Consider the following 27460-nt stretch of genomic DNA (forward strand, 5'->3'; position numbering starts at 1 on the left):
AATCGAAAAAGTACGAATTGTTTTGGATTCTACGCACCAAAATTAATAAGAAAAAGTGTTTTCCCGAGAAATTTTGGTGTAGTCGATTTTTGGTAAAAAAGGAAGGTTATACACTGCCTTTTTTTGAGGCCCGAAAAAAAAATTGTCTCAGATCGACCCGGAAAAAAATTTTCTTATAGAATGTGGCCTGTAGATCCCATAATTTCAAACAGTTCCAAGATTGGGCTACTAGTTCAAAAGTTACAGCCCTTTGAATTTTCTTTCGAAATTGGTTTCTAGTCTATAACTTTTGATTGAGAAGTCTGATCGAAAAAGTACGAATTGTTTTGGATTCTACGCACCAAAATTAATAAGAAAAAGTGTTTCCCCGAGAAATTTTGGTGCAGTCGATTTTTGGTAAAAAAGGAAGGTTATACACTGCCTTTTTTTGAGGCCCGAAAAAAAAAATTGTTCAGACCGACCCGGGAAAAAAATTTGTGGCCTGTAGATATACACACTGCCTTTTTTTGAGGCCCGAAATAAAAATTTCAAACAGTTTCAAGCTTGGGCTACTAGTTCAAAAGTTACAGCCCTTTGAATTTTCTTTCGAAATTGGTTTCTAGTCTATAACTTTTGATTGTGAAGTCTAATCGAAAAAGTACGAGTTGTTTTGGATTCTATCAGCATCTTTCTGTACTTCTTGAATACCATTTTTCGATTCTTCACCTTGAACATTCAACAAGTCTCCCTGATTCATATTTGATATTGTTTCTCCTGATGCGTTACAATGGGGGTTTACAGTATAGTTGAATTCCGCAGTTCTAATTTAATAAGCGTGTACCTGAAACCATAAAACATTTTTTTGGACAGTAAAAGTTTATTTAAAAATAGAGGCTGATTAGCAAAAAAATAATGAACATGTGCGGTTTTAAAGGTTTATTCAAAACGATATGATTGTGGCGGGCTCTGTGACGTAATAAGCCCGACCAATCAGCTCCTAGAACCATTCAGATGACATAACGACTTGGCAATATTGCAGGAGAATGGCATTTATAACTTGCGTCATCTGTCACAGGCACTTGTCACTTTCGTGCTAGATGCAGTTAAACATCCCTCTCAAAACGTCAAATGTGACAAACGTCAGACCCTCGCGTAAGGTTGCCGGCTCACTTCTACGTGATTGGTTGTAGGTTTGTGACGTATTTAGTCTGAAGCGTTTCAAATTCGGACTAAAAACACAGCTTTTCAATAATTTATTTTGGGTTTATTTTACTCGCAAATAAAAATTGAGGACACACGGGTCTTTTTATTTTTAATGTACTTTGTGGATCAGAAATAAAAAATGAAGGCGGGATGACCCCATTATTATGCATAATTTCTCATCTTCTTAAACTTTCAGCATCAAATTTTTCTCGAGATACAACCTCAGAATTATAGGGATGTATCGCCTTTCGAAAACCATCCTGTATAATTTTTTCTCTAACATTGCTACATGTTTGTCCTACTAACTGTGATAACATCTTTTTTGGTAACTTCCGATTCTGTATTAATACTTAAACTTCGGCCTTGTTACTTTTTTGGCCTCTCTTTCCCGAAATATGCGCGGAGACTGTATAGCCTTTGGTATATTATAAACTATATGGGCTCTATGAAGACTCATATGATTGTTTCTTATTTCATGTCTCTAAATGCTCTTATGAATATGAAGCCCGATTACTTTTTCTGATGAATGTTCGTACCATATTTGTAATTTACCTCAAAAATGTTGATAGGTTCACACTAGCCCCCCTTGATAATTTTTTAGGGACAAGTGTGAACACCTCAGAAAAGTGAGGTTAAAACTACACAAAAAATGATCCAAGAAACAATAATATTACGTGAAGTTAGTGTGAAGTTATCTGGGGACATTTTTCATACCGATATCATGATCATATAACTTACAGGGGCAAGATCTATAAAGGTCAAAATTGATATATATTGGCAATGTTCTCATTAGCCCCGCATTTATACTTATACCACAACTTACTTACGATCTACAGGGTGAATTTTTTTTTATTTTAAGCATTAGGATCTCGGAAACCGTAAAGATTGAATAAGACATAGTCTCGGTTAAGTGAGGAAAGAGTTGTCGTTTTAAGAGCTTATTTAAGATATGATTTTGTTTTTTTTTAAAATCGACAGTTTACTAGATAGATATGAGCGAAAAACAGATTTAGTGATTTTTCATTTATAATAATAATAATAATAATAATAATAATATTTAATTGCCCAACAGAACAAAAATTATTCCAATTATAGGACAATATTATGTAATACTACAGACGGCACATCAAAATAACATAAATTAAGCTACCAATACATATATATATATATATATATATATATATATATATATATAAATTGATTCAAAACCCATTAAAATCAACAATCATATTTAATACAATTATAACTAAGAGTATCTAATGCAAAATAAATGGATCAATGCAACTTAGTAAGTTGTTTAAAGCAGAACTGAAAATATCCTTATTTCCGCAAAATTTATTATATATTCTAGATGAATTAAAAATCGGCGACATAAATAACACATTAGTTCTTGGTAGTGGGAGATGAAATGGTAAACTATTGCGAGAATGGTAAGGCGGTACAAAAAAGTTAATTTGGGACAGTAAGTCAGGAGCATCAGTCCTGTCATGCAGGATGTTAAATAGAAATGCTATGTTACATTTTAACCTTCTAGCCTCTAAACTAGCGACATGAAACTGGTTTAACAATGCAATATGGGAGTATCCTCTAGGAGGGTAGACGTAATTCACTTTATAATAAAGAAATTTGAGGAATTTCCTTTGAATAGATTCAAGGGAATGTCTATGTTTCTTAGTTGTAGGGTACCAAATTGGTGAACAATATTCAAGCTTACTTCTAACTAGAGCAAAGAACAATGATTTAAGCGCTACAACGTTTTGGAGTAGTTTACAGTTCCTAAATATAAAACCAAGCGCAGACATTGATGAGCGAGATACTGCAGTAACATGATGTGAAAACGAAAACTTACTGTCAAAGTAAACACCGAGATCTTTCACCACATCAGTTCTTAGTAGTTGAGAGGAATCAAGCATATAACCATAAGCAATCGGCGAATGTTTTTTTGTATAGCTAACTATTTTACATTTAGCACTATTCAGTAGCAAAGAATTAGTCAAACTCCATTGCACAAGACTATTTATCTGTTGTTGCAAAAAGTCACAGTCACTAGTAGACGACACTTGCGTGAATAGTTTTAAATCATCTGCGTATAACAGTGCACCACACTTCAGTATATCAGTTAAGTCATTTATATACAAAATAAACAAAAGTGGCCCCAAAATTGAACCCTGAGGCACACCAGAAGTAACCATCACAAAATCAGAAGAAAAATTGTTATATAAAACACGCTGAAATCTATTGCTTAAATAAGACTTGAAAAGCATTTGTAGATTATAGTTGAAGCCAAAGTTGTGGATCTTCGCAATAATGATGTCATGCGGAATGGTATCAAAGGCTTTACTAAAATCTGTATAAACGACATCAACTTGACCGCGTTTGTCGATATAAACTGTTGTAGAATAGTAATTATTAGAAATACAACAAAATGACACGGATAAAAGTGTTAAGACATTTTAATGCTTAATTCATGAACATACTAATTCGTTCTATATTTTACAATTTTTGAGTTGTAATACAAAATTTAATTTTTTTAAATGGTAGTCATAGTTGGCTTAAAAAGGACAAATTTTTCTCTTTATAACGATATAAGGCTTGCTAAATGTACTTTAATAAATAAAGCGCTACAGGAATTTTCGTATTATGAGAGGTAAATAAACAGAGTATGCCATGGAAAACAACATCTAGTGAAATAGGTAATAGTGTAACTGTGGCACATTTACCATATTTAAGGCCATTTTAAAAAATTCACTATGAAAGTTAAATTAACAATTATATTCAATACACCATTAAAAGTAGATGGTATCATGCCATGGATGGAAAACAATAAATAAACAAAGTACTGCGGTTTATTGTTGCAGGCCTCAGAGAAAACTTTTTTTAGATTTTTCCTTTTCGGAGGGTTTAATTTATCAGCGTACTTATGCCACAAAAGACTAGGTACGTGATGCTGTGGTAAATGCCTTTCGCAATTTAGATGGTAGGATAATTATACGGAAAGCTGTAAAATCTATCGCGAACAGATTCCGCTTGTTTGTAAATATTAATGATGAACACTTTGAACATTTTCCGAGATAAATTAATTTTTTTACATGTAATTACTTCAAAGTAGAAATTTAAATGTAATATTTCGTAATTTCTTTTCGTTGTTGTTCTATTTGTCCTGTGCCCTAAAGTTTTAAGTGAAAATAATAGACTGACGGCCAGTTGCACAAAAAAATAATCCAGGATTATTGTTTAATCCGGTATTAAGACATTTGATTGGCTTTATATTGCAGTAGGTAGCCAATCAAATGTCAAAATTCTTGTTTAAACTCAGATTTGGCAAATAATGTAGGATGTCGATTATAATTCGCTTTCCTGCAACCGGCCGTGAGTACCTAATTAAGAGAAGCAAAATGGCAAACTCTGTTTTTACTACCTACTCTCAATAATACAAACAGTTCTGTATCATGTTTATTTGTCAAAGTAAGTACAATGAACCTTATATCACTGTAAACAGAAAAAATGCACTTTTTAAAAATGTCAAGCTAAGTATGGTAGCCATTTAAAAAATGTAAGTTTGCGTTATAACTCGAAAATTATAAAAGAAGAATGAAAATTAATATATCTACGGTTTTTGTTCTTTGCATATTTCGGTATTTCTAATACTAACGATTCTACATTTGAAAAAAAATCACTAAATCCGTTTTTCGCTGATATCTAGTATACTGTGGATGTTTTTCAAAAAACAAAAGCAATCTTGAATACGCTCTTAAAACGACAACTCTTTCCTCATTTAACTTACGGTTTCCGAGATCCTAATGCTTAAAATGAAAAAAACTCTCCCTGTATGTACCTACCGGATTGTCACTTACTGCGAAAGGGAAGGTATATTAAGTGAGCTTTTCATAGATAACTACTAATAATATAAATAAATGTTGCAGCACGATTAAGGCTAGCATATCTAACAAACAGTGATCCAATGCGATCAGATGAAATTAAATAATTATCGACTAATCATTGGTCATAAACTCATAATTATTAATGCAGACCTCTTAAAATAAATAGAATCAAAAGCTTTTGGTGTACTGCACTGCATACGCCTTCGTAACGTGTGTTGCCTAAGAACCACAAGTACACCACCTTTGCGGTCTATTCGAATGGAAATTAAAATTTATGCAAGTAACTGTTTCATGTCAAAAATGTTCGTCTAATGGCACTGGCTAAAAAAATCGCGACCATTCTAATATAAAAATCGGCGGCATATTCGCCTGCATACAGAAACATTACCAAAAGCTCATATAAATGCCACTTAACGCATTCTCATATCCTAATGCACCCATAATTTTATTTAAAAATTATAATACTGGTAGTACTTAATGCTTTGAAACACTCACGTACGGTTAGAAACCCATTGACCAGAAAAATTTAAAAGTGCTTGTTTAAGTCATAAAGTAACGTGGTACACTTCCTACACGTTACTCTTCCGCAGTAGGACATAAAGCAATCAGCTGACTAAAGATTAGCCCTGATTGATCCTAATTTGAGCTTCCGGTCCGTGTAAATATAGAGCGTAGACTATTGACGATTGAGCCAACGCAAGTTTCTTACTACAAAGTCGTTTCTCATAGATCACCTTGCAATTTTTTCCATACCTACTTGGCATAAATAGGTACACACGTGTTAATTGTATTAATTATCCCTGCAATACGTTATTTCTTGAATATTATTAATGAATTATTGCATTTTGTAGTACACCATTGCGATTTAATCCGACTGACTGCAAGTAGGTACTTATATCCGTGACCGTTATGAAGTCTCGCCGCGAAAATCTGTCTGTGCCATTAGGTATTAATAGTTAAATAGTAAGCACCTAAATGCTATTCTGATTAAATTGATCGTTAGTGTAATTAAAGTTGGAGCTTAATTTAATCGTTACCAATTGGCATCATAAAGACAGACAGTTGGACATGTAGGCGACATAACCGAATTATATACCTACTTATTATTATTGGGCTATTGGCCTATTGAGTTTTTTTTATTTCGATTTTAAAATCTTCTCATTAAGTTGGCAGTTATCACCAATACGAAAATCCCTACGCTCAGTTTTAGAACCAAAATATTTAGTCGGTTATGTAAATGAAATTCAGAACGAAATTATGTAATGGGGCAAAATGCAAAATTACAAACTAATTAAGTTTAACTATGATAAAGGTAAAAGTAACACGGAAGTGCGAAGTTTGGCCTCCTATATCTACTCTTAAAATCCGAAATTCAACATCTAATATCTACTCTGGTTTGATTGAACTCCAATAAATATTAAATATAAAAATTAAAGCAAAAGCTATAAAATTCCATTTCTCTTTACACGCTTCTGGATGTAAAATATTAGCTGCACTCATTAAACGAAATAAAAAAAGAAAAAAATTGCAATCCCTATCTCGTGATCACGTCCACACTAAATTTGATACTAAATATTTTATCTTTCATCACATAATAAATTACTGGTAATTTCTTCTGTTTAAAGATATACAACTCCGTCTCAATGATACGCAAAATTTTAATCCAACCAAAGGATAGGTATTGAAATTAAATGCAAAATTCCCAATCAATGAAACAAAACAAACAAAATCCTTTGCTTGAATTTTATTATTATCAATGATCCTTTCTGCAAATATTTATCACACGTCAGTTTCTTTAGGAAAGTACTTCAAACCAAATTTTTGATGCAAATTCCGAAAAATAATCAACCACTACTAGTATACGTATCAAAAAAATTAAAATAACTTACTCTAATTGACGTGGGTAATAATCTCTTCTGGAATTGATCTTGCCTCGCTCATTGTCACCAATTAATCACGAGGTGATTTTGTAACGATGCGATTGAAAAAATAGCAGCGAATTTTCCACTGAAAATAAAAACAACCTTATTATTATTATTATTCATTGAAGCTATAGGAGCGTTAATTAAACTTAAAACCTACGACAGTCGTTCAACACTTTTCTTAAAACAGAAAATTAGTATTGCAATTCAAAGAGGGAATGCAAGTTGCATTATGGGAACTTTCAACAATTCTTTCAGGCTAGAAGGAATTTTTTATTTACTTTGAATATTGTTATTGAAATTATTTGTGAAATGCGTTTTAAATTAAATTTAAAAACCTTATGCTACTTGATACATTTTTTAAACTAAAATTTAGCGTACCTCAAATAGAACGTAACGGCTCCGCGAAAATATCGCAATTACGCGAAAATAATAAAACTCCCACACCGAAATACTACGTGCGAACTCTTTGAAAGGCTAACTTTATCTGCTGTCTAAAATTCCTGCGCACACGGTCTAACCAATACTTATCTTAAACTGCACACCTTGCTATCGCTTTCCAGACGTACTTTCGGTCATGTTCGCTATGAAGCGGCACATGTGTACATTTTTGTTATACAAACTGAAAACCAATTATTGAAACCGGCTAAAGCGACTATCTGATACAATGGGCTATGGTTGAGGATGGTCCACATTGAGGATATCTGGGTCGAGCGTTGACTAAAAAAAAGTTACCGTGTCAATCGGATATGTCCTATTCTTAGTCTTAGTACCTTAATTTAGTCCTGCCTTGATACTTCCTAGTTAGAGTTATTCATTACCCTATTATATTATATTATTTCCCTCATACGGGGTCTTGGTTGAGGTACCAGAGCTATACCGAATGCGAAAAGAACGAACAAAAAATCTTGACACCTGTAGGAGTAGTTAAAAGGCCTCGGACGGGAGCCAGAAAGTGGCCATAATAGCGCCTTCCAACATGAATGGAAATTGCGCTAAAAATAATAATCAAAAATAAAATATATGACTCACATAACCCGCACTACCGCTATAATATTTTCCACCGATTGAGTAAATGCTTCCCAATTGGCTTTCTTAATGCACTATCTGGCTGCATACAAATTTTTGTGTCTGTTCAATTACTCACCACGACGAACTAACGGAGAAGAGGCGAGTGATAGATATATCGCACTAGAAGTTCCATTTACCCCTTCAGGTGAGTGCGTTGTCCATTATTTAGAATAGATTGGTAGGGATTGTGTCGTTAATAACTTCTTCTGCTCGCCGCTGACGAGGAGATGATGGCTGTTAGAATCCCCAAAGGCAAAACTTGGGTCAGGAACTGGCGAGCCGTAAGGAATCACATCTAAAATGAAAACCAGTAGTTAAGCGCCTCATTTCTCCACGCCACCACAGCTCGCTTGTGACTTAACTCCTCCTAAAGGGCTGGATGGATTTTGATGAAATTTTTTTATGTATCTCTGTGTATCTCCGGACGGTTAAGATGGGCCCAATAGGATTTTTAACTCTTTTTTTCGTTGATGTCGCACTCTGCTATTTCGCGTACCGATTCTGTATGCCGGGTTTCTGTTATCATAATATCCATCATACCGAGCGTACGAAGTCGCGGGGGAAACATTTCTTTCCGGCAGCATGTACTTCTACTGCGTTAGCTTGTAGATTGGAGTTCAGATTAACTTCCTTTTCCGGAATCTGATTTTTACCGTGGCCAGTCAGATATTTTTGGAGAATGTAAGAACTTCAGCAGTGTTTACTATACTTTCTTGAACAACCAATGGTTTCATCTCTTCGACTAGATATCTAATTTCGTTCAATTACCTTTGCGTTTAACTTTGCGATTGCCATTGCATTGTCATTGCTCGTTTCAGATAAACGTGTCTTACGGTTGCTCTTGAAATTCCTTGATTTTAATCAATGTTCCGTTTAGGTAGGTATTATTAGTAGGTACAAGTACAAACAATCACAAAATATGTGGTATTGATAAAATTGTAAGAATCCAGTTAAAAAAGATGTGCCATCACTTGACTTAGAAGCATTTTTGATAAGGCAGACTGCTCTAAGACTAAGCGCCGCATGGAGTAAATTTACAAAAGGCGCTCGAATGAATGGATAAACTGTCATTGTCCGTGACTTGTCAGATCGGTAACTTTTAGACTAAGCGATGCAGGAATAACACGATAATACGAATATAATACCGAAAACCCTCAAGTTCTACGATATTTCATCGCCAAAATCTCGATCGATTTATAAAAAGCTTAAAAGACATCAAACAACCGACAACTAGTCAAACTATAAACTCCTCTTTTAGAATCAAAAATGTGCTAAAATTCGTTAACGAAGTAATTATAACTGTGAACCCCTACAAACGTTAGTTGTCGCTTGCTGCCGTACAATCTGAACTAATATCTATTGAACTTGAAATCCCTTCCTAGATCCCCTATTTTTAAACTCCTTCTCGTCCCTTATAAAAGAATTAATTTGTGTTTCGCCGTAGCTCGTTTTCCTAGGTTAATACGGACCAGAAACTTATTACTGTGTATTTCAGACCAGATTATTAAAGAGCATTTCTGCACCTATGGCCCGAGTAATTCCAGACTATGGACCTAAATTGCTTTTCCTTTTGTTTTTATTCACCTTTAACTTTCCGTGATTTAGTATTCTCACTAAATCTGTGACTGTGGTTTCATTACCCATAATATTCGCCGGTACTGCTTCACGTTAAATAGTACTGCATTGATATCTTGGGTTTGTGTTTAGATCACGCAAACACAACTGTGATTGGTGTAACGAGAGCATTTATTTTCATAAAATTTTTTGCAATTTTTCGTTTGAAATATGCACAAGTTTAAAAGAGTCATGGTCTCAAGAACATTCAACCAAGCAAATATTACGTAGTTATGTTGAGTTCAAGTTTTTATTTTGTCGATTGTAAATTGTAATACGGCGAGATTTCTTCCTTTGCTCACACAATCGTCAATTGTAATTCATTGTTAGTAAAGTCAAATAATAGGTATTCCAGTGGCAGACAATGGCAATTGGAGATTTCCTAAAGGTCTAATAGCTATCCCAAGGCCCAAATTTATGAGTCGAAAAAGTTTGCCGTAAGAATTCCAGATTTTCCACGTCGAAGAAAAAGTTGTAAATAGAATAATCCAGTTAATTTATATTTTTACAAGGAAAGTTGTGGGGTAGTTCTATATGATTTTTGGAGTGCTGAATCCGAATCTGAGGTTTGCCAACAAAATTTCATGACGCAACATTGAAAAAAATACAAAAACAGTTGAAAAAGGTATTTTTTTGGCAGTTTTGTGCGTACAACTCGAAAACTATGAACTTTTCGAAATTAACCTTCCTAATCAACATGAAAGTACATAAAATTTCCCACAGATTCCACTATTTAGTTTTTTTTCCTCGATGGTTCGGGTTCAAGCGCCAGTTGAAAATTGGCGTATTTCGGCTGCCTCCACAAAACAGGTTTTTCGCACTAAAACCCAAAATGAATATTAAGGGTCGTCAATAAGTGAATTCCTTGCATTTACCGACTATTATTGAAGTTTGTATATAAGGGTGATTTTTTTTTCATTTACATAACGTTCGAGGTGTTTATAGTAGCCCAGAAAAAACTAAATAGAGGAATCTGTGGGAAATGTTATGTACTTTCATTTTGAATAGGAGGGTTATTTTCGAAAAGTGATAGTTTTCAAGTTGTAAGCACAAAACTGCCAAAAAAATATCTTTTTCAACTTCTTTTGTATTTTTTTCAAAGTTGCGTCATGAAATTTTGTTGGCAAACCTCAGATTCGGATTCAGCACCCAAAAAAACATATAGAATCAAAGAAATCAAAACTACCCCACAACTTTCCCGCTAGATGCCCGTTTGATCACAAATGGCCTGTATTACCAATAAAAAGGTTAGTCATATTTCTGTATTTCGTCAAATTCACTCGATAACCTTAATCCGTAAAAAGGTAAATGTTGAACTATTGTGTTATTTCGCGTAATTGTAAATGAGAGATCTTAAAGTCGTTGAGAATAAACGTGTAAACAAATATAGAAAACGAGCTGGCGAGTCCTGGGTATGGCTATAGCATGTGCAAAACCAAATTTTGAACTTGGTGTTAGTTTTGCTTTTATTTAAAGTGTATACAGGGTGGCCATTTGAAAACGAAACAGAGCCTATTTTGGAGACCTCAAAACATTTACGAAAAAATCCTCGGACCCGTCAATTTTTGATTCAAGGGGGAACCATTTTTTTGCTAGCTTCGCCCCCCTGATGCCAAAGCCATAGCGGGGGTGGCAAGCGCCCCCAAAATTTTAAATCGAATAAGGGGTCGAGTGATACCTTATTTGGAAGGTATTTTTTTTTATTATAACCCTTAAGTTTTAAATGAAGTAAATGTTGAAAATGTTGGCCTTCGACTTCCATAGACTAATACAGGTTTTGTCCAAACATTTTCCGTACATTTTGAAAAACTTATGGGGTGATTTGACGACATTCGTCAATTAATTTTTGTCGCCAATTGTCTAACGAAAATAAGAAAAATCTAACGCACTTAAATCCGGGGAACGAGGAGGCCATTCAATAGCACCTTTTCTTCCAATTCATTGTCCTGGAAACGTTTGGTCCAAATATTGACGAACCCTTGCAGCATAGTGAGGTGGCACACCATCTTGCTGAAATACTAGACTATTTCCAAGTAGTCGTTGTTATTTTCTAGTATCTCCACTAATGCTTGACGAATCGTCTTTTCTAATAACTCCAGGTACATCTCTCCTGTTAAAGTTCCAGGTAAAAAGAAGGGGCCTACGATACGGTTACCAAAAATGGCAGCCCAAACATACCATGGACCTGTCGATTCTGGTGTTGTCGATTAAAGAGCTGGGCAGTTCTATTAGCATTTTCATTGTTTGCAAAAAAAGATAAATTATTTCAGCAAGTGAATAATACCAGAATGTAGGAGAACAACATTTTTTGTATTTACTGTTGTTTTTATTTTTGTTATTTAACTAATTCATTTACAAGACTATTTTTTCATAAGAAAATGTTGACACATTTTTGTAACTTTTATTAGCCCCTGTATCGGCTAGGCAAATTAGTAGCGATTTAAACTTAAGGGTTATAATCCACATAAAAATACCTTCAAAATCAGGTATCACTCGACCACCCATTCGATTTAAAATTTTGTGGGCGCTTGTCACCCCCGCTAGAGCTTTGCCCTCAGGGGGGCGAAACTAGCGAAAAAATTGTTCCCCCTTGAATAAAAAATTGACGGATCCGAGTATTTTTTCGTAGATGTTTTGAGGTCCCCAAAATAGGCTCTGTTTTGTTTTCACCCTGTATGTATGAAATTTCATTTAATTGCATCCATAAATAAGAAAATTGGCACTGCACATCTAGCACAAAACCAAATTTTGAAACTAGCATTACATTTGCTTTTATGGCTATGTAGGTATTAAATTTCATTTAAATTCTTTCATTAAATAAAAATATTTGCAATCCGGTTTGTGAATGGTCGAGATGCAAGAGGGACACTGTGAATGTTGATCGATTAGGCTCAACTTTTGGAATTGCGTTTTATATGACTAAAGCTATACGAATATTGAATTTCGTTCATAACTCACGGAGATGTCAAAAGGGCCTTCCTTATTTTTTGGGCTACATTGCCAATTCACGAATTCCGGTCTACAAATTTGATAAAGAATCCACCTACAAAATTTCATCGTAATCGGTCCATTTGTTATCGAGATATCGTGCTAACGGACAGACGGACAGACACCGCAAAATTATAAACTCGCTAGGAGCTCGTCAATAATGTAAAATATTGTCTTTTTAATGTGTGTATTTTCACTTAAGTGTAAAGATATTTATGTAAACACTCAGCAATTCAATTTGGGACCATTAAGGTATTTAGAGCTAGGAAAAGAGTTTCGAATTAAACTTTAAAGGGTAATTAATGTAAAAAAGAGAGATGCATCCTTAAACCACCCTTGGTATTGTCTGATTTTGTTTACAAAGTCAGAAAACCCATTTGTAGAATATTTTCAGATAAAGAACAGAAGATCTCTTGTGTAAACGAGGGAAGTAAAAGAGTCTAGGGAACCCTTTTAATAAAAAACAAACGAAATTGTCAACCACATATTTGCAACCGAAGTACCAGTGCAAAATGGCACTTAATGGTGGGGCTATAGTGTAGGGTCCGTTGCATTGTCTTCCGTGGTTGGTGAGATTCAACTACGGGGTTGATTGAGGATATTAGCAGAATCCTTTTATGGGTGTATGGGCCAGAATAGTCCTAGCGAGCCATATTTGGAGACCTCAGAGCATCAAAAGCTCCTTTTCAAGGAAAACTAGACTCCGTGATACGCGCCTGATGTGACGGAGTTCCTAAAATAAGATGGAAAAGAAACCTTGTATTCCCAGCCTTCTAAAGTATACGTATTCACCGTCGTAACTAATTATTTAATTACTTACAACTCCATCTCCACCACATTTGCTTGCAGAAGCAGATAAGTACACAATAAGCATGAGACACTTGAATTTAGGATCTCCTTCAAGCTTCAATCTTTAATAGTTTCATAATTTTAAGTATTTAACAATTTAACACTTTTAACTATCTGCCCATTTGAGAGATAAATGCAGTTTCACAAATATGGTTTCAATTTAATGACAAAAAAGACAATGATTTGCGAATTTAATTTGGATCTTGTAAGATAATTAACTTTTAAGGGATACCTGTTTATCATGCACAGTTTTAGATAAGTTTATTATAGATTTTGAAAATGATTTACGCAAAACTCAAACTATATTACCCAAGGGGGTTAGGGGTTAGTCTAAAAATCTATCTATTTGCAGGTAATTCAATGGCGACACACGACTACGTCGTATTTATTGGGCCGCCACGCGCCAAAAATTAAAATATCTCTGTACAAATCGCAAAATTATAGCAATCAGCAAAAATTATACGTTCACAACAATCAAGTCGACGTATGTTCAAGGCAGCATAACGGTTTTTAGGACACAAAAAAGCTATTTCTAAAGAAGAGAAGGCGGGTAAATTCTGCCCTTTAATAGCAATGAATACACTTCTTGTTCAAGTATCAGATGACACTCTAGTGAATTGTGCGATTTTTTAGTTCTGTTTTGTTAGTGAGGTGGGTGTTCCCAGGAGCTTCCGGATAAAGCCGGGGTTACGGCCGCTTACCTACTCCAGCACGTTTTCATCCCAAATTATGCAAGGACATATGCATAATATACGTTTTACCTTACTACCCCTTTCCTTCTCAACTGGTTTAAGTGTAAAACCAACGTACACAGCTACGTCACGAATGTGACTAGCAAACATGACGTGCTCCCAAAAGTTATTTGTTTTAAAAGTCGTTAAAATGAAATAAGCATATAACGTACGCACGCAGCAACGCGTTTATCCAAACTGGTTAGGCTTCTCATTATTTTTACATTTTAGGACATACTTAAATACATAATTATGGGGTTGCGTAGGTGACACCGTTACAATTGAAGGTTTGGGAATATCCGCAGTAAAATATTATGACAATGGCTATTTAGAACGAAAAGTAAATAACACATAATTTGGTCATTTGCATAAATCTTCGTTTTGATTTAAGGTTAATGTAAAGGAGATATCGTTCACGCCACACTTTAAATTTGAAGAAATGTTGCCTGTGTGTCAAATTTTTGTTCTCAAATCCGCATATGCCAAGGAGAAATCCACATAAATCATCCTGTTTTTGTATTACAATTAATATTTAACTTCACTTGAAGGTTGTGTAGGTATATTTCCTCTTCACTTATTATGTAATTAATGTTTTTAGAGGGTGGTGCTGATTCCGTGTGCGGACAATTCGCGCCCGGACAATTGGCACTCTGATAATTCACACCCGGATATTTCGCACCCTGGACATTTCGCACCCGGATAATTCGCACCCGGACATTTCGCTCCCAGGATATTTCACACCCTGGACATTTCGCTCCCGGATAATTCGCACTCGGACATTTCACACCTTGGACATTTCGCTCCGGGATAATTCGCACTCGAAAAATTCGCTCCCGACTAATTCACACCCGGATAATTCTGTAAATCTTTGGTTTATTAAAATTAAATATGTTTAAGAGGCTACTAGACCATTGCCTTTACAGAATGTATGTAATAGTGCACATCTTGGTAAACATCTACTTCATGGAAAAATGTTTCAAATAATAGTTATTTGGTCTTTCATTTTCAACATATCGCGATTCTTAAGTATTTCCATTTCTTAAATATAATCACGCTGGTTTTTTTTTNTATATTCCTATTGCAATATTATTTGTACGTGCTAAAAGGTTTCCAAATGAAAAAAACCTTGATTGTGAATTGGTACAATAAAACTGGGTAAATAGGTTTAAGAAATGTCAGGTGACAGTTTTGCTGATAGACCGATACCAGCGTTTAGCAGCATCCGTCTACTTGTGAACATGAGTGCATGGACAATTTACATCACGGATGAGTGTCTTTTTACTTTTTTTTTGTTTTTTTAAAATAAATTTTCATTCATGGTACCTTTAGCAAGTGTTCTCATGTTTAATACGGAGATTACAATAAAATAAGTACTTACTAAATTCCAGATTTTGAGTGATATGGATGCTATTAAACTGACCTAATATCTCTACTGCTTTGATACGGTCCATTCCATTTAAAAAGGTACATAGGATTGTACGTATGAATTCTTGCCTCATAAATACTATTAAAAAAATTATTCCTCTGCAAATTGTATGGCTATTGTTTAACCAACATACCTAAATATTTAAGTGCCACATTAAAATGCCAAAATAAAGGAAAATATCGTCAAAAATGGACTTGTCCCTGATGCTAAAAGTTGAAATTTGATTTGTTACAAAAAGTTGATAATGGATATGAGATGGCGGTGCAAACTATACGGGGCGCGTAACAATGGAGTTCGGTACAACGAAAAGGGGAAAGAGATACATAATCTATGAAGGATACATGTACCTCTTTGCTAAGAACCTTAAACTCCAAAACTGCTCATCATGGCTGTGTCGAGCGAGAAGAGCATAGAAGGATCCATCGGCTCTTAGTTTAACATGCAATGCCAGGATCTGGGTCAGCGATGACAAGGTAAGATTAGCTAAACCGAGCACTGATTTTGGAAGTGCAGGGTTTCTAGTTTCAAAGCCCTTAGTTGGGTATTTTATTAGTTAGGATATCGTCTTTTGACCTTTTGACTTTTTTATACGTACGTTTCATCGTTGCTTATACCGTCGTCTAATGTTAATTTTTAGGTTCGGCCCTCCCTTGCAAAAAATGTAGTTTATCAACCTCTTCAAATTTCAATTTTACTCTGGAACCAACCACGGATATAGTCGTTGGGCTTTCCAGTTTTACTGCCCTTTTGGGTTTTTAATTGTTTTTCATCTATTGCAAGTTTTATAGCTATAGTCTCTCCTCAATTATCTCTACCATCTTGTAGATCACCTGAAGATGACCGTTGGTCGAAACATGTACTGTATCACTTCGTTTTATTAAATTATATGGGAACGGTTTAGAGAACTTTTATTCAATATTAATAAATTATCCCATTTAGAGTTTGAACACAAAATGGACGTCACGATTCCAAATTATACCTTAATATTGAAAGTATCCAAATTTTAAATGTTTTTTTTTACGTCTATTACATGCACAAAGTAATAAAACGTGATATTGGTGAGTAATATTGGAGATTTCAAGCTCTGAGTTAATTTAATACTTCACAGCCGACTTTCTATGTTAAAAGTCAACCATACACAAAATACCCTCTCAGGGGAGCGAAATTCTTGTGCGAATTATTCCGGTGCGAATTATCCGGGTGCGAATGGTCCGGGAGCGAAACGTCCGGGTGCGAAATATCTTTGGTGCGAATTTTCCTCGGTGCGAAATGTCCGGGTGCGAATTGTCCTACAACCTGCTGATTCAGCTCTTTGTTCATATTCACGAAAAAGTTTCTTTGAAACATCATGACATAATTCAACAAAACTTTTGCCTCTTCGATGATCGGAAATTCGTCTTGGGGTGGAGGAGCTAGCTTTGTGCCTAAGACTAATTACAAACCCGATGTACAATATATTCCATGCGAATCTCATTTACATGAAAACGAAAGATGAATGTTATTAAGATTAATAATAACACGACCATGTATGTGATGTAGTCACAGTTGATTATTTAATAGTTATTCAAGAGAGGCAATGAAACAGAAGCCGTCGGATTCCTTGGGCGGTATCATTAATCATCAAACAATGCAAGTAATTATATCACACTTCGCACCTTGTATAGAGATTGCCGCATATGCCATGAATGAATTGTGCGATTTATATAGGATCTATGAGAATTGTCTGTTTCAGCTATGGCCAACGGGGGAGCAGATAACTGTACAGACTATTTCTATTAGATATATTAAAGAGAACTCCCAGTTGGATCTCGCTTTTTGTCGATTTTAATTATTTGTTATATTGTAATCTTTTCACGCCGCCCCATACATTTATAACATTAATGTCTTTCTTTGGATGCTGCTGTTGTCAATAATAATCAATTCTAATAATAAAGAAACCTCTAAATTGATTTTATTTACACGCACAATACAGTGCATATTAATTGATCTGGTGAGGACAACCCAACTGCCAGATTTTAAGTTTCGTTCCACTCAAAATCCGTCATTTCAGATACAAGTTTGCAATTAAGAACTACCCTAACACAGGTCGTTTCCTTTTAACAAAATTATATAACTTTTCAAATTTTCAAAAAATGCGAAATTTGAGCATCCTGTGTATGTTTTTGGAACAGATGCTAATTACTAGCCAAGGCCGTATTGCCATTTTTAAGCACATCTTGAAAAGAATGTGTTAATTTCATTTGTTTATAAATTATGGTCATCAACTCTTGTTAGAGCTCAGGCCTAGCCTAGTTAACGTAAAATCAAGTTATCTGTCTGTCTGTAGTTCGTCTTGTTAAGTTTGGTCTAGTCCTATTTCTTAAATTTATATGAACAGTATCCTTGCATTTACTTAATAATCGATAGTCCATTCGTATGTCATGTGAACATGACTCAGTGATGTGTAGAAAGTTGTTTGATTGTGGAAGAGTACTTATCATTTAAGATCGTCCATGTAAAATAGCTGTGTAATGTTGCATTGTATACTATTTGAACCCCATTCCAAAAACGATGGGCATGCTTTAGACAGCATATATTCTCGTTTGAAGTTTTATTTTATTTTCTACACAACCCCAAACTTTTGAGCTTGTTTAATTCAACAAAAAAGGATATACTTTTGCGTTTCTTTCTAGGAATATAGGTTACGCTACTTAGAAATCTGAATATCTTGATTTTACGAAATTAAACTCCCAGTTTAACAAAACTCCAATCATGAATGAACGATTAAATTAATATATTAGTGGAAACAAATTTCCACAAAGAAGTTGATGTTCCGACCACAAATGCGCACGTGTAGTACCAAATACAAAGAAAAAGTATAAAGCCACGCTTACCTTAATTTAATTAGATGTTATCCAGAGAAATGTACTCAGTTCCTGGATCCATAAATCTGCGACCAAAAGAAAACTCCCAAAATGCAGAGCTCGGAGTGCAATGAACTGATCAATACCTGAAGGGCCTCTCCTTAGGCTGTCAAAACGTATTGGGACTCCTGCACCGATGGTGAATTTAAGGTTACCCCCATGCGTATGTAAAACGTATCCGGAATTATACTTGAAATGGTATTGAAACTCCAACTAAAATTAAAAACCCTAAAAGAAAATCACAGGTAACCCTCTGGGTTGATAACCAAAAATGTACATACCCCTTTACATAAGAGGGCTAATTATAGATGAACGTGCAACAATCGTTGATTGAAAATTGTATATGAAATATCAGCCAACCTAAAGAAAAAAATATACGTCAAGTGTATGTAATGCAAATGGCCAATACTTACGATTACCCAGAAAGAAACGTAATTGTAATATCCTCCTATATCGGAGTTAAGGGCGAAATTCCGTCCACCAAATATTGCGGAATCCCCAAATCAGAATTCAATCGCCAAAGATTACTACACTAAAATTTAAATGCGTTTTACAATTTAATTAGAAATCAAGTGCACTCTATCACAGCTTGCAATCGAATGAGAGAAATGAAGGCCGACAGTTGATAACCAACGCGCGATAAAGTTGCGTGGTCAAAATTCCAACTATAGGTGAGGTCATCTATTCGAAGGTTACGACGGCTTTCCAAAAGGTACGAGGATCATACAACAAAATATAGCATGAACAATAATAATACTTTTAATCAATAAACCGTTACAAAACTCAACCTTGAAATAGCGAACAGCCGAACAGGGGCGAAAAAAGCAACCTTTGCCAATAAAATTATAGACAGGAAGGCCTCACTTCAGGGTGTCCAACATTCTTTCAAAAGATAATTGGCCACAGACTGCAAACTAATGGGTTTTTCAATTGGCATGGGCAGATTTTGGCGGACCATGACGGCAATTTTGTTTTGGTGACAAGTGTAGTATTCAATTTAGGCACCCGTCAGAAAGGATTTTCTCATTTGAAAATAGACATAATAGGGAAAAACAATACACATAAATCCCTATGCCTACTTCATAATGAATATAGCACTGTATATCTCATATGACAGATATAATTGGCATGTAATTGGCAAATAAAAAATAAAAGTCATTTAAAATTGGACCAATCTGGTCCGTCCCACCGTAAGAAGCCGGGGCGGGTATTTGAACGATGTCATATTATTGGCAGGAGGTCTGTGGTGTTTATATCAAAACAGCCAGGATGCTCACTCGACCTGCCCATTGGCAGATGCTTTCGATAACAACGTCGCATGAAGCCATCGAAACGACCGGTGGAAACAAAGGCATCACCTCTACAACTATAGGCTGTATACAATCCATGTTGAGGAGCAGGAAGATAACGACAAGTATAGGCGAGGAGGCAGTCACAGTGATGACCAAAAGAGGGTGCCCTCAAGGGGGGCTACTATCACCCTTACTATGGTCACTTATGGTTGATGACGTACTAACGTGCTAATACAAAAAGGTTACTATGTGCAAGGGTAAAGGTTAACGTGGAACTCCCATGAGTAAGGTGACACTGGGCAGGAATACGGCCTTAACGCCTAAGATTACCAAATGGTCCTATGATACTATAGTCAACCCCAGGGTGATATAGAGATATAGCACTGAACCGAACCAAGGGGTTGAAACCGGGAAACTTAGTAGGGCACTATCAATTCTTGACGAGGATTGTATAAAAGCGGTGATCGAATCCCCATCGGACATAATGCTGAGCACAATTCCTAGGGGGTTCACCACTTCTTTGGGGGTGGCTCCCAAACGAAGGAAAAATCGGAGTTTGTTCGTATAATAAAACCCAAGAGATGGTTTTGTAATAGAATTCAGAGGTAAGTCGAATGTAAATGAGCTATCGGGCGTGATATTGAGATCTGTAACTGATTTATCCGTGTACAAAGCATTGATAAAGGGCAAGGATGCTATATAATATACCATGCGATCAAAAATGAGTTGCTGTCGAGCCACCTTTGGAATTTTTGTTTACATGGAAAATTGTACTTAACTTGAACTTCCAAAGGCGACTCGCCAGCAACGCAATTTTGATCGCCCGTTATAGCATCCTTGAATAAAGGGTATTTGATTAGATGTTGTTTACGTGAATAAGTAGCCACCTCACATTTGAAAATATTTACCTAAGCCAAAGTAATGTATTCAAATTCAATTGCAACTTCTCACAACCATCTGCAAAAAGTAACGAATTGACTGATATATGAGGAAGTAAGAAATAAGAAAGAGTAGAGGACCCTGGGGTGCCCCAGATGTAGGTGTAAATATATTGGACAAGTGTTCACTATATATGACATAAGACAAATATTCGGATCAGAGGTTCTGTGAAGTCATATTCTTTATGTTTAAGAAGGATTTGCTCTTAGAGTTTGGTAACCCCTGTCTAAATTTATGTGAAAAATTTGAGCCTCGTTGGTGAAATATTGCCAAAAAAGACAAAACTGCTTTAAACTGTTTGAGAGTTTTAGTTACCCTACCCCTCTTATGTTGAACATGCACATGGGAGTAAATCGCAGGTGGCTATTTACTTACGAAAATCAAATCTACTCCTCCTGTATAAAGTAGGTAACATGGGAAGTGGGAGCCGCATTTACCCAGTGATTATGAATTCATCTGATAACATAATAGTTAAATTTAGTATTTAAGTACGTTCATAAAAATTGCATATAGGTACCTTTTACAATCTAATGGCTTTATAAAGTGATTAACCAGAATTAAGTATGCTGCGTCGATATTTGCGAAACTCATGAGAAAATGTGTTTAATTTGGCAGCCAAAATTCAGGTGTTACAGCACTAATAAACATTTATTATCTAGCACCACATTTTTATTATTCCCACATACAAAGAAAATCCTATACGTGTCTTCACGCATTATAACAAATTTGTCATCTTTTTAATTAATCATTCTTGTCTACCGCACATATGGACATTTTCGAGTCCCACAGAAATCGATTTGTTTTGTGTACACTTTCGGGTAAATTCAGAAAGGCATAACAATATTTGGTTGACATTTTGGGCGGATTGACTGGACACAATGGAGGTATAAATAGAAATTCAAAGCTACTTTTACACGCCGACAGTTTTCAATGACGCACCCTTTACTAAAAGATATTCCCTTATCTTTTCGCAAATACCCTTAAACGTTTCAAAATAGATCAATCCGTATGGGATAGTACAGTTAGCTACAATTCCGTCGGCGCGTCTTCGTCGTTTTTGTAGTTCGAGATATATGCAGCGACCCTACGCATTAATGCACTTGTAAATCTAGTCAACTTTTATTTAAAAAATTACTTTCATTTCCGTTTCACGTCTAGCCATGATTCCAAACCGCGTACCAGTTTTATTATTAATTCCCGTTCTAACTGGCGTCCATGCTATATAAAGTGTAGGTTGTTAAACTCTTCATTTCATGCACTTTTATGTTACAGTTCCTATTTAAGTCATTAGCGATTCCGTTTTTTTAACCTTTTAATTCTTTGCATCGAAAACCCAAGTTCATTAACAAAGGATCTGCACTTAAAATACCAAATTTAGTTTTTGCCAGTTTTACTAATTAATGATGGTTCAGGAAAGATTACTTTGTAATAATAATCTTGGTTGAAGCTGTACCAGCAAGTGACACGTTTTTTTTTAGTTCTATAGTTATTTCAGCAGATTCATTCGATTTTTATTAGTTGTGAATTAATTCAATAGACGAGTATAAAACGTGTCGAAGTGGTTTATGGATAGGAAAAATATGTTTCATCGGTAACCTCGGAATGTATTTGGTTTCTAATTTCAGGTTCATCTTGAGCAGTACCAACACCATCTCCCCCATGCGGACGTGCTCCAAAAAGCTTGCTGCTTGGGAAATTCACCTGGGGGACTGTAGATAATAATCAACGTTTTTCTTGCAAATATTGATTTTCAAATTGTTTTACAATCCTGATTTTCTTAATAATAGCAGTTTAATTGTTCTTTAATAACATTAAGAGAAAATTCATACTGCGTGGGGTTTGAAGCTACACCTACCAGCTAATTCTAAAAACTCTCCTCGCCAATCATTTTAATAGTAGTTTTTCTTTCGATTCATTGAACCACTTTTCTTGGATAACGCTAATGATGGTTATCAACAAATCAAGGGTGGTCATAGCAAGTAAATGATATGAAGGATGAAGGCACTACAAGGATGATAACGTTCAAAGATATTCAAAGTATCCATGAATAACATCATTGCTATTTGCTATCTTGCCAATTCTAACACTCGCTGTATAATATTTGTATTCGAAAATTTCCTATACAAAAACTCACCTCCATGATTGGTGGTCGCTTTAGGCTTTAAAGGGTTTTTGTTAAATTTACAAATTTGACGGTATAGGAAATTTTATGTGTATCGCTTCATAATGAAAGTGAACAGAACTTATATTCGAGAAATAAGGCGCTTTGAGATATGAAACAAGTGTTCAGGCAGATAAGAATCGATTCACTTCATGTTCATATTTTTCTTCATTTATATCTTATGACGGTAAGCACATTTGTTACAATTATTTATTATCTGTTATACCATATATATATTTTATAGCAAGGCCTGATGATGGCAAATAACAGCCGAAATCGATACCCAAAAAGGAATTCGCCAACTATGTCATTGTGATTCCCCCTCCGAATTACCGAAACGGATTTTGATTTTTTAAAATATCTCGTTTATTAATGGAAATCCAAAACACAACCATTCCCCATGAAAATATTTAATTGTTGTACAATTTAAATTAAAGGTGTTCACAGCGTACAACGCTACTAGTTTCGGCAAAAAACAATGCCATCATCAGGCTACAACAAAGTACATTAATTATAAAAGTCAATGCCTAATAGAACAAATTACCTAACGTTACAATAAACGTGAAGTTTAAAGTTGCAAAATTGTTTAAAAATTGAAATATAGGACAACGAAGTTACATCACTAAAACAGAGACGTTCAGAGCAAAATACTGAAGACTTTAACTTACTAAAATTTAGTTGGAAAGAAGTTCAAAAATGTCCAAAATTTATAACAATGGACCATGCTGGAAAAGAGAGGTTAGTTATTTATTAAAAATTTATTATTTAATTATGTTAACATGTTAAAGGTTGTAAAGGGTGCAATAGATTGTAAAGCAACCCTTACAATAGACTAATATCGAAGATTTAAATTGAACCGATTTTTTAAAGCGAACCTACATGACGCCGTACAAACCTGAAAGCAGTGATACCTGAAAAGTAATGCCAACATAATGTAAATAATATGTACAAGGTGAATCGACAAGTTACTGTAAAATTAATAAGTTTTATTGATTTCATTAAGAGAAAATTCGGGGTTATCTTTCCAATGGTGAATAATTTCTTTAGTTTCCAGTAAGACTAACTTGGTACCTTTATTGCAAATGTGTAGGATATCGTAATTTTGTTTGGGATTGAAAGAATGGGCGGGGCTCAAAATGTGGTTGGCAAAGGATGACTTAGCATTCAAATTATTCTGTGTAATCAAAGCAAAATGTTCCGCGATTCTAGTTTTAAGTTTTCGACCAGTTTGGCCGATGTAAAAAGCACCACAAGTGGCACAATTTAACTTGTAAACGCCGGATTTTTCCAGCTTGTCGATTCTGTCTTTAGTTTGAACCAGGCTGGTGTGGAGATTATCTTCGGACGAAAAGGAAATGTGCAGGCGCTGGACGGATTTGAGTGTGCAAAAACCGAGGACCGCATTCTGCCAATTGATCCCAGTTCAGAAAAGCTTGTAATAATTCGGATGTTGCCGGAACCCCTCTTGGCCCCACTTTGTGTTATACCTCCTCCTCTTGCAGCGCGAGTAAGTTGCCTGAGTGCATGTTATATTTCTATCCTGATGATAATTTTGTGACAATTGTTGGAAGTTTTAATAACTAACCATAATTAAAGGTTGGCAAATGAAATTAAAACAGAAATGAAGAATAAAGAATTCATAAATTGTTAATAAAAATTATTTAATGAAAAAAATGAATAATCTTTCAAAAAAATGCAAATATATCGATATGAGAAAATGTTAAAAGAGGGTCGACATTGTCCTTGTTAGATATGATAATATAACTATAAAATATACAATTTTGACGCAGACGGATGTTAGGAAATCTTCAAAATGGGAACTCGCTCTCGAAATTGAAAATAATCATAAGTGTGTTACAAACACGCGACAGGGCGCTTTAAATTTGAATATTACAAAAATTAATATTGTTGATGAAATGGCACTTGTAGTACGTCGGGTACATGGCTAGAATGGGGAAAATACTGCACTTTTTGATTGGAATATGCCACTTTCTGTGGTAATAGTTAATACCAAAAGGCAACTTTTGAGACAGGAAGCCACTCGAAAATCCGTGCAGGAAACCAAAATGGTGGCCGTCAAAATGGTGCCATTAGCCGCAATATATTTTTTGTATCTCTGCTCCTAATAGTCCGATTTTAATTTTCTTTTTTTTTTATTGAAAGCTCTTATGACGAGGAAACTTTTTTGCTATATAACATTTATCTCTAAAACGTAAGGATTTAGCACAATTTTAAAAGTGTTTTTTTTACGAATTTGAATCACAAGTAAGCTCTTAATTGTGCAATATCCCGGCGTTTTCGCTCTTACTTATCCTAGTTGGTTTAAGCTACGACGAATGTGAAATTTAGAGTGCTTATTTATCAGATCATGGGTTTTTCGATGGTTTTCTCTCGGGGTTTCTTTAAGAATATTAACGGAGTATTATGAGATCCAACTTTTAGATACCTATTCGTTGAATCATTTTTATTATACAGGGAATCCACCTTCTGTAAGCGGACGATAGAGCCTCAATGGTTGAGATTAATGGTAACGGTTTGTTGGTACGAGAAGCCTGAGGGGAAGCCTAAAACTTATTTTTAGGTATATAGGGTGTTCTCGAGGCAGCCTATACATTTTGATATTTTTTATAGGTATCCCCGGGTATCCCTTAACAAAAGAATTATTTTTGTAGGTCTTATCGGTTTTTTTTCGTAATGCTAACCGCGAGGCTAACCGTTTTCCGGATATGTTTTTTATACAGGGTGAAAATTTTATCTTCAAAACATTTTTTAAAGAAGCTTTTTTTATGACATCCATAATTATAAAAAGGTTGCTACCAATCCACATACATTCAATTTGGGGTCAGTAGCATACTTCTGCACGGTCAAAGGTGGCATACTGTTTTTAAATAGCAACCACTATTTTCTTGACGTAGTGAATTATTTGTCGATACAAAGTGATACAATAAAACTCGTTTTTCAAATAATTGAATTTTAATATGCCTTTAGCTAATCGACTTCGAATCGTATAGACCGATTCATCATCAGACCTTAAGAGTCAGAAAATTGTGCTGAATAATACAAATCCTTACACATTAACCTCGACATTAACATTTGACGTGGACCAGTTACACATAAAAATCGGGTTGAGCTTACTTGTGATTCAAATTCGTAAAGAAAACACTTTTTTAAAATTGTGCTAAATTCTTAAGTTTTAGAGCAAAAAAGTTTCCTCGTCACAAGAGCTTTCAATAAAAAAAAAAGAAAATTAAAATCGGACTATTAGGACCAGAGATACAAAAAAATATATTGCGGCTAATGGCGCCATTTTGACGGCCACCATTTTGGTTTCCTGCACGGATTTTCGTGTGGCTGACTACCTCAAAAGTTGCCTTTTGGTATTAACTATTACCACAGAAAGTGGCATATTCCAATCAAAAAGTGCAGTTTTTTTTGGCGTACCCAACGTACTATTGTTTATCGAATTCAATTAAAAAAGTTCAACAGCTTTGGCGATTTTGCTGAGGCATTCTTAAAAAAAATCAGAAACCTTTTTTTGCAGCTAAACATGAATAGATATTATATTTGACAGATATATGATATTTCGTTAAAAAAATGTATATTCATCGATTAAAAGGTTTTTCTTTCGGCCTTAGGTGGTGTTGAATTGAAGGTTTGTAGGGTGAGTAGGCTTAAAAGTCAGACTTCGTTTAGTATTTTTATTTGGTGATCCAAATATTTTAGACGCACTTTGCTGAACGTCCTCAGTGGGACCACTAGGAAAAGGTTATCGATTAGCAAAATAAAATTAAACAAAAAGACAGGCTTAATTGTTAGCCTGTCCGGTCTAAAAGCTACTTTTGGCCGCCCTCTTGGAAAATGCACAATTTACATACCGGTGAAATGAGGTTACTTTATGACAGTTTTCGAGATAGGTACTCAAAGTCACTCACTCGAATAGGCACCAAATCTTTGTGTAACTAATTATCAGCCTTCCTTAATTGATTGAACCATACGACTTTTAGTGAAAAATTAAAAAAACCCTATGTCAAACCAGGGGTTAGGGCTTACTTTGTGACACAAATAGGGAGGAAAGACCGGTTGCCAAAAATTAATATAAACTGCTCCTCTAATTTTAACGGGAGGACCATAATATTGAACTAGACTACTTCTTCACTGTTTGTGTAACACACCAGAGCCAGGAAAATAGTTATGATGCGGGTAAAGTAATTCATATATGTATATACACAAATGAAAAGACCATTGACTGCAAATTTTTGTTGGAGAAGTGTTTTTTTCTGTGGGGAAATTTTACGTAGACTGAGTTTTTTGTCATATATTACAATGAATATTCTGGTATACCTACCATCAAAGCTATTTCGGGAGCATATTCAGCGTGGGGGCAGCTTCTTGAGTGTGCTTATTTCGTGATTGAGAGGGTGCGGACGCATTTATCTCACAATATGAAGTTGATCTATATGGATGACAACAGTCACTAAAAAAATTGGTAATTAATTAGAGA

At 35.1% G+C, this 27460-nt stretch overlaps 1 long non-coding RNA gene across 1 annotated transcript; it reads right to left on the bottom strand.

The window, feature by feature from the left end:
- Nucleotides 1-18597: 18597 nt before the first annotated feature.
- LOC116171279 lies at nt 18598-19091 on the bottom strand. Its single transcript, XR_004145420.1, has 3 exons — nt 18981-19091; nt 18849-18927; nt 18598-18795 (listed from the first exon to the last, which is right to left on the bottom strand). It is a non-coding gene; the product is annotated as an uncharacterized LOC116171279 (long non-coding RNA).
- Between the last annotated feature and the right edge of the window lie 8369 nt (nt 19092-27460).

Source organism: Photinus pyralis, unplaced genomic scaffold (assembly GCF_008802855.1).
Source record: "Photinus pyralis isolate 1611_PpyrPB1 unplaced genomic scaffold, Ppyr1.3 Ppyr1.4_LG1, whole genome shotgun sequence".
Classification (NCBI taxonomy): Eukaryota; Metazoa; Arthropoda; class Insecta; order Coleoptera; family Lampyridae; genus Photinus; species Photinus pyralis.